The following is a 7,692-nucleotide window of genomic DNA, read 5'->3' as shown; positions in this document are numbered from 1 at the left end:
CTCTCTATTGTCCCTCTCTTACTCCCTCATTTACTCAGTTGCTGACTGCAACAGCCTGGAAGGCGAAGGCTTGCATCCTTCTCTGCCCCAACAAAATGTGGATATCATGTTACCACTGTAGACATCTAAACTTTATCTGTATATTGATAAATCTTCAGCTCAAGAAAAGAAGTTGCTGGTTTGTTTCTAATTCAGGTCGTTTTCAATATATTTTTCCCCTGACAGTTACTGTATTGTTTTTTGGTTTCTTTGAGCAGTCTGTCATTCTTTTGATGTATAATGAATTGCAGAATCTATTTTACCCTCATTATACACATTATTATATGATGCCTAGCCTTTTTAAGGTTATTTCTTCAAGTTTTAATCAGTATGCTCACTCCTATATGCTTTTAATTCTTTCTGTTGCTTATTGGTGGACTTTTCAGTTCTGCCACCCATGTTTTGAGCAAGTCACTCATGACTCACTGCACTGTGTGCTAGACAGCCGGTCAGTCTAAAGAACAGCATTAGGATGCATTCAGCCATATTTTCTCTTCCTCCCTCTGTGTACATGCTAATGTTTTGTTATGAGCACTCTTGCTTTCTGAGCTCTCTCTTGTGGCTTGACCCTTTTCCAGAATAATCAGGGCGATGTCAGGATTTAATCCCCTCTCAGCTCTGAGGTCTGGCTTTTGAAGAGCCCCAGTCATGCTCTCCTACTCATTTCATCCTGTTCTTGATGGAAATATTAGGTCTTCGTGGATCATTTTTCAAGTCTGTGCATGCTGGCACTGTTCCCAAGGATGGTTTTTGAGTCTTTGAAGGGTTTTCTGGTGTGGTAATGACAATCCTGACACTTGAGGGGGATTGCAGTTGCCTGAGTTGCAAAAGCTGCTGAACAATGCTGTTTCTTTCCTTTCAGGTGACTGTTTTCATCGGCAGATTATGAGCTTTTGGGATTTCTTTTCAAAGGAAATTTCAATGAGTCTCCATTTTGGATTTCAAAGGGGAGTGGTTTTTTTTTTCACCAACACCTGCTTCCAATCCAATTAGCTAACTGCCTTTGGTAATTAACCGTCAGGTATATCAGGTAGTGACAACTCTGGGAGAGTCTTGACTGAATTTGGACCCGCCTTTTCCCAGGTGCAGGATCCTGAATGTAACTCACTGCCATCTCCTTTGAGCTCTGTCATGCAGTGCCTTGAAATGCTGGGGTACAAACAGCACCCTGTCACTCTGCTCCAGGTTCACACGTGTACAATCCCCTGTGAACCCAGAGAAGCCAGCGGGTATTTCTGCCTGTGGTTCATGCGCCTGGGCTTTGTACACAGGACCTTTAATTCGAAAATTTGGCCAGCCTGGCTGCTAGGGCACAGAGCTCTCTGGCTGAGAGCCTTTGGGCTCTCTCCTCTACAAGAGGTGTTTATTTCTGTTCCTTCTGACCGAGCTTCTGGACTTTTCTTGAGTTAGCTGAACACGCTATTGCACATCTAAACTGTGCACATCAGTACCACCTCAAAGCTTCATCCCACTCATTACAAACACGAGTGGATTGTTGCTTATACTGGTGCTCCCCACCATTGGAAGAGATGCGTTCAAAGAATTGGGTGTCCCACAGGTATCTGGTTACGTGTTTTCCTCAAAAATGTGATTAGATGAGATATGTGGAGCTCATTTCTTCAGAAGGATAGGAGAAACAGCCGATGCTCCCCATGATGGGCCTCCCTACCTAGCAGTCTGGCACAGATGTGCTTCTGAAAAGCTTTATAATTTGTCCTTATTATGTTCCACGTGTGACTTAATGAAAGAATTTTTAATGAAAGACCCTTTCTGTACTGTAATTGAGCTCTTAATCTTATCTGAAAAGCAGAGCACAATCCCTTCAGAAATGGTGTTCAAGTAACAGTCTATTTGCATTTCCTGCGCCTTGGTGTTGCTCACAGGAGCCGTTCGCTCTTTATTTAAGAGCAGACAATAAGGAGATTTCTTTGAGTCAGAAATACATCAGTGATGCCATATGGGATAGGTTTGAGAAGCAAACTATCTCACTTCCCAACTGAGCGAGCAAGACCTTCCCTGGTCCTGAAAAGCAAGAAGTGAGCTTTCCCTTAGTGAGCACCTGTGTCTTCATGCAGCTTGATGCTCAGCAAATGGTACGTGTCGATGGCAGCTGTCAGCAAAATGAGTTACTCTGGGCAGGTAAAAGTTGGCAGGAGATGAAAGTGGAAACCTCAAAACAACAGGATGCTGAAAAAATTGTGAGAGAGACGGTGTGTTCAGTGAAAATCTCTACTTCATCTTAAAACTTTGAAAAACATTTTTACAAAAATGTCCTGCTTTTGATCAATCTGATCTTCCTAAATAGCATTTCACAATCAGAATTATGAGCCAAGGGAGTTAAAAGAAGAAGGAGGCTTAGCACATGATTTTTCATTGTGACTTAAGTAGATTTTTTTTTTTTTAACTTGTTATAGGTTGGAGGGAGGCCACAAGCCCCAACTCCAGGCTGATAAGACCCTGTTGACCTAAGCACTGATGGACACTCCCAAAGCCCAATGTTGGACTGGCCTAAACCCAAAATCTGGATGGAACTATGTGAAGCACTTAACACTAGAAAATACTTGAAGCTTGATGGTGATCCACAGTTCCCACTCCAAAACCTCAGGCAATGCAAATAGCGACCGGTTTGCTGCCTACTCCGCGTAGAACTGATGGTTGTGAGCGACAGAGCCACGGGATGAATGGGCTGCTGGCTTGTTGGGGCACACAAACCCTCACATCTCTACTGCTTCGGTCCACAGAGCAGAGCACATTTTACTGGACAAACACCTGGAGCGTGGGAAGGATGAAGAGGCAAGCCTTCCCCTGCCACTCGCCATCGGTTGATGCTGTGCTCATTGCCAGCACAGAAATTACTTCTTGTATAAGTCTGTGAAGTCAAGGCAGAAGATTCCAGGCTGAGCTCAGATCATCTGTGTCGTTTGCCAGGTGAGTGAGGACTAGACTCTGCACCACGTTTCCACAGCTGGAGAGGAGTGGCTTGAGTCGCATTCTTTGACAAGATGAGAAATGTGTCATGTTTTGGCTCGTTCTGTACAGCAGATATGCTAATTTAAAGTGTCAGTGTCTTCTCAGCTTCTGCTTTGTCCTCTGCCTCCTCGCTCTGATGCACACCTCTAGTGAGCAGACCCACCCATTTGTACTGTCACTTCATCCCTCCCACCTTCCCTTTGTACTAATCCACCCACCCCAAGAAGAGCTCCATTACTCGAGTAATAGGCACTATTGGATCAGCTTTGAGGTGATGAGCAGTGGATTTTTGCAGTCAACATGTCAATTTAACCTGCTACAAATAGAAGATCGATTCCTCTTTTCTGGAGAAGAAATTAAGGAAAAAACATTTTCATGTTATGAACCAATTGTACAAGTCTGAAGAGGGTGAAGGTGGAGATGAGGTTGTCTTCTGAAAGGAGTAAATTTGTCAATTTAGCAAATTAGACAGGATATACTTGTACCTTTTAAGTAGCCAGGTACAAAAATAATGTCACTCTGAGTAGGCAGGGCTAGCGTGGGGACAGATCTGCTCATGCAAGAGCCCGTCTGCTAATGCCAGCTCCACGAAGCAGGGCCAGAGAGACGGCTGGTCAAGGACCATTTTACAGCGTGATTCTACACCGTGTTGCTACAAGGCTGTTTGATAGTGGTGGGTTTTTTTTTTTGCGTTCCCTCTGCATCCCTGTGGGCGGCCTTGCTGAGACCATCCTGCCACACCCTTCCCGCCTGCGTGGTGGCACCGACGTGGCTTGCACGGTGCACCAGTGTCTGCGAGGGCTCCGTCCCCTTTCATTCAAAGCTGTGACAGGTTAGAGGGAGTTTGATGAATTATTCAGCAGCACCAAAGGTCTTGCGGGGAAATGATTAGTGGCTGTGGTCATGCAAGGTGAAAGTGGAGTATTTCACGCGTTTTGGCAGAGGAGCGAGTGCTGCTGTGGGAGCACCGATCCAGGGTGCAGCACCCGGGGACACCATGGAGAAGTCTCTATGGCATCTTGGTCTCACCTGGCACAGCTTCCAGCCCCAAATCAGCCCAGACCCCATCCCCTCCTGATGCAAAGAACTACTCTTTGTGCTTTCTGCCGGAAAGAGGATGAAATGGGGGTGGAAAAAAAAACAAAAAACAAAAAACAAAACAAACAAACAAACAAACAAAAAAAAAAACAAAAAAAAAAAAAAACAAAAAACAAACCCAACTGAGCAGTGCTGAGGGCAGGAGCTTCATTCTGCAGGGATGCTGTGGAGGGGGCTGGAGGCAGGACCCTGCCCGTGCTCACGCAGCGTGTGCCACCCGGTGAGCCCCTTCCGCAACCGCTAACGTGCTGCTGATTATATTTAATTAATTAGCAGCAGGTTGAGATTCCGGAATCAGACTTGTGCCGGTGGAGGAATACAAAACAACATGTTCTCCTGGCGTTGGAGCTCCTGTAACGGTGCCCGCGGCTCCGTTCGCCAAGGGAACGGGGAGCGATGACTCAGAAGATGCGCAGGCAGCAGCTGGCAGCACGGTGCCGGCTCCACGGAGGCTGAGCGCTCGGATTTGGTGCTCCCAAGCATGGACATCGTGTCCCTGCAGCGCCTTTCCATCCAGGAATGGTGTGGAAAAGGGTGACGAGTCCCCCAGGGACGTGGTGCCGAGGTGATGCGATGAGATCCATTTTCCACACCAGCCCTTTCTCGCTCTGTTATTTCTTCCCCTTATGAGATAATGCGCTGGGATGTTTTTTCTTTTCTGTTCCTTCACTGTTGCACTCTGGAAATCCAAACCTAAAAAATGCATTATTGGGGTTTTGTTTTTTTTTTCTTTTTTTTTCTTTTTTTTTTTTTTTTTTTTAATTACAGTGACTTGTACATCAAGAACGTGTCTATAACTTTCAGTGGGGTTTGTTACTGTATGAAACTTTGAGGCTTTTTCTGGTTTTGGCCCTGATTTTGTGACTTGGCAGGCATGTGCTTAATTTCAAAAACGCGGTCAGTCCTGCCACCTTCTCGGGAGCTGCTCGGGGTACCTGAAAGTTAAGCAGGTTTGTATTGCCCTATACTTATGCTATAATTATGATGTAAAATAATTTCTTCCTTTTCAGTTTCAAGAGACTGACCTATTGTTTGGTTTCTGGTACATCTTTAGTTTGGTTAATTCCTGTTAGTCCCCTTCATGTCCCTGCGAATACTAAAAAGAGGCTAAAACTAAATACTTGAAAGCATCAGAAAAAGGTTTGGGGATATTTAAAAGCCATCATTGTGTTTTATGGCTCTAGACTATCTCAGTTAAAGTACCTTCCATTTTTCTGTGATTTTTTTTTCCCCCCCCTCTTTTTTTTTGTGCTAACTGTGCTTATGCTCTCTCCCTGACAAGCTCACAAAAGAAACCCAAGAAAGCATCCAGCCAGGCAGATAAGGAAACAGATGTTGTAGAGTGCAAAGGTCAAATGAATACAGACAGCTCAGGAGAAAGGCTTTGCAAAACACTCGGAGGCTGAATAGGTGAAAATGAAGGTTTTTTGGAATGGGATTACAAAGGAGAAATCATTTTCCGTAGAGAAAAAAACCTACCTTAGCCTCCAAAAAATATCTCTCTGAATTCAGGGCAATAAAAGAGAAGGAATAATAACTTGCATTTTGGTAAAAGCAAAGCCCTGCCAGGCTTGTGGACTTGCTACAGGAGCACACGCAGCCTCTGCAGCTCTGCAACCCTGCAAAACCGTGCATTGTGCATTTAGCCTCTGATTTTCTCATCATTTTATGGTCTCTGCCACATAAGGAGTAATATGGAAATGCTCCAGTCTAGGAAAGCATTTAACAAACTGTGGTAAGTAGGACTTAATGTGTACCAGTCTAGCTGGCTGCTGACGTGGGATTGTTGCTTTCCTCCCCATTTCTGACTAATTTAACTTATTTCTGGCTTGTTAGGAAAGAGACAAGTCTTTAATTAAAATGCAGTTAATTCCAGCTTCATTGGTCTGGGTTGTATTTCACTGTTCCTTGCGTCGCAGGCAGAGACGGGACTTGTATTTATTTCATTAAAAATGCAGAATGCCACCAGGCGGTCCCCCTTCAGTACAGGCAGTGACTTGGGCTGCAGCGTTTGTCACGGCCGCCCGCAAAACCGCGCCCCGGATCATCCTCGTGGCTCCATCAGCCCAACCTGCCACCCCAAGCAGGGCTGGTGACAGGGGGCATTGCTAAATGCCTGGGTCTCTCTGTCCTTCTTGTAGCTTGGCCGTGGACCCCGCCACTGCTGATCCCTCCTGGTGATGCACAGCTCGTGGCCCCAGAGCGGGAGGGATGCAGAGCTGTGTCTTGGGTCTGGCCCCGCTGAACCACAGGGCTTGGTGGTTCCCATGTCATTTCATTATGATGATAAAAATTAATGAGCAATCTAGCTTCTCATCCCTCAACTATTAAACTGTGGCTGCATTCTGAAGTAGTGAAGGGCACGTCTGGGCTGTTAAACCCACGCTACGGGACGAGTAATGTTGCAGAGGTAAAATGCAAAGGGAGATTCAAATCACCGGTGTTTGCTATTTAAATCCCTTCAAACATCAATTATGATTGTCCTGATAAAGACAGGGCAGCATTCAAACAGATGCTGAACATGGTGCCTCTAGTGCATCTCTAGATAAGATTACAAAGAAGCTGTTGTTGTTCCTTAGTCCCAGCTGAAATCTAAATCTCAGCTAGTGCAGCTTGGAGGGTGAAACGTGTGCTGGCACTGGGGGGCACAGTATGGGATTTGTTTTCAAAGAATCAGGAAGTGCAGAAAGAGAGGTTCCTGAAAATAATAACTCTACATACAGCCCCTAACGAGGCATCTGGCAAGGGATTTCATATTCAAACACAGAGAGGGAAATCTAATCAGGACTTGCTAATTTTCATGAAGTCAAACACTTGGGATTCACTTCAGACTCGCATTTTCCTGGAATAATTCAACACAAACACTGTATATTTATACATGGACACTTGACTTTTCTGTTGTTTGATGAGACTACAATTTTTCTTCTTCTTGTGGTCACTGCAATCTTTCTTCTTCTGCAGTTTGCAGTTGAACTACCCGCCTCTGCCCCCAGGACCATTAATCTGTTATGCTTTGCATATTGTTGGTTCTTCAAAGAAAAGCAAACAATGCTTGTTTGAACAAGCCCACTTCACAAGCAGATTTTATTTGAACCAGGTCCTGCATAAAAGCAGAATCTAATCTAATCTCCATTGTCATGTACCTCTATTATTTTCCTCCTTATCATTGCTTCTCCATTTCTTCATCCTATGCAGTTCTTGTTCTTCAGAAACATCCTTCAAAACTACATAGAATTCAGATACTGCTTCTTTTTTATTCATATCTGCTGTGATACCTTATCTCAGCTAGATCTCCATTTAACATCTGGTTTTCCCTGGGTTGACAGATGTATTCTTTGAGCTGTAAATATTGCAAATCCGGGATACAGAAATTTTCTTACCCTGTGCATCTGATTGAGGTCCTTTTCTAATATCTTGCTGAAAATCGCAAGTCTCCCTTTCTTCCAACAGCCTCCATAGCTGTTTTTGGCTAAGATAAAACAGAAAGCGCAGTTTGGATCCCCTCCCTTGTTGTGTTTCCATCTCATGCAGTGCCCGGGGTAGGATGTCTGGTTGGGCAGGCAGATTTTGCAGGCAGGTCTGCAG

This window comes from Tyto alba, unplaced genomic scaffold (genome assembly GCF_018691265.1).
Source record: "Tyto alba isolate M040663 unplaced genomic scaffold, T.alba_DEE_v4.0 Super-Scaffold_33, whole genome shotgun sequence".
Taxonomy (NCBI): domain Eukaryota; kingdom Metazoa; phylum Chordata; class Aves; order Strigiformes; family Tytonidae; genus Tyto; species Tyto alba.
Note: the sequence above shows the minus strand (reverse complement) of the source record.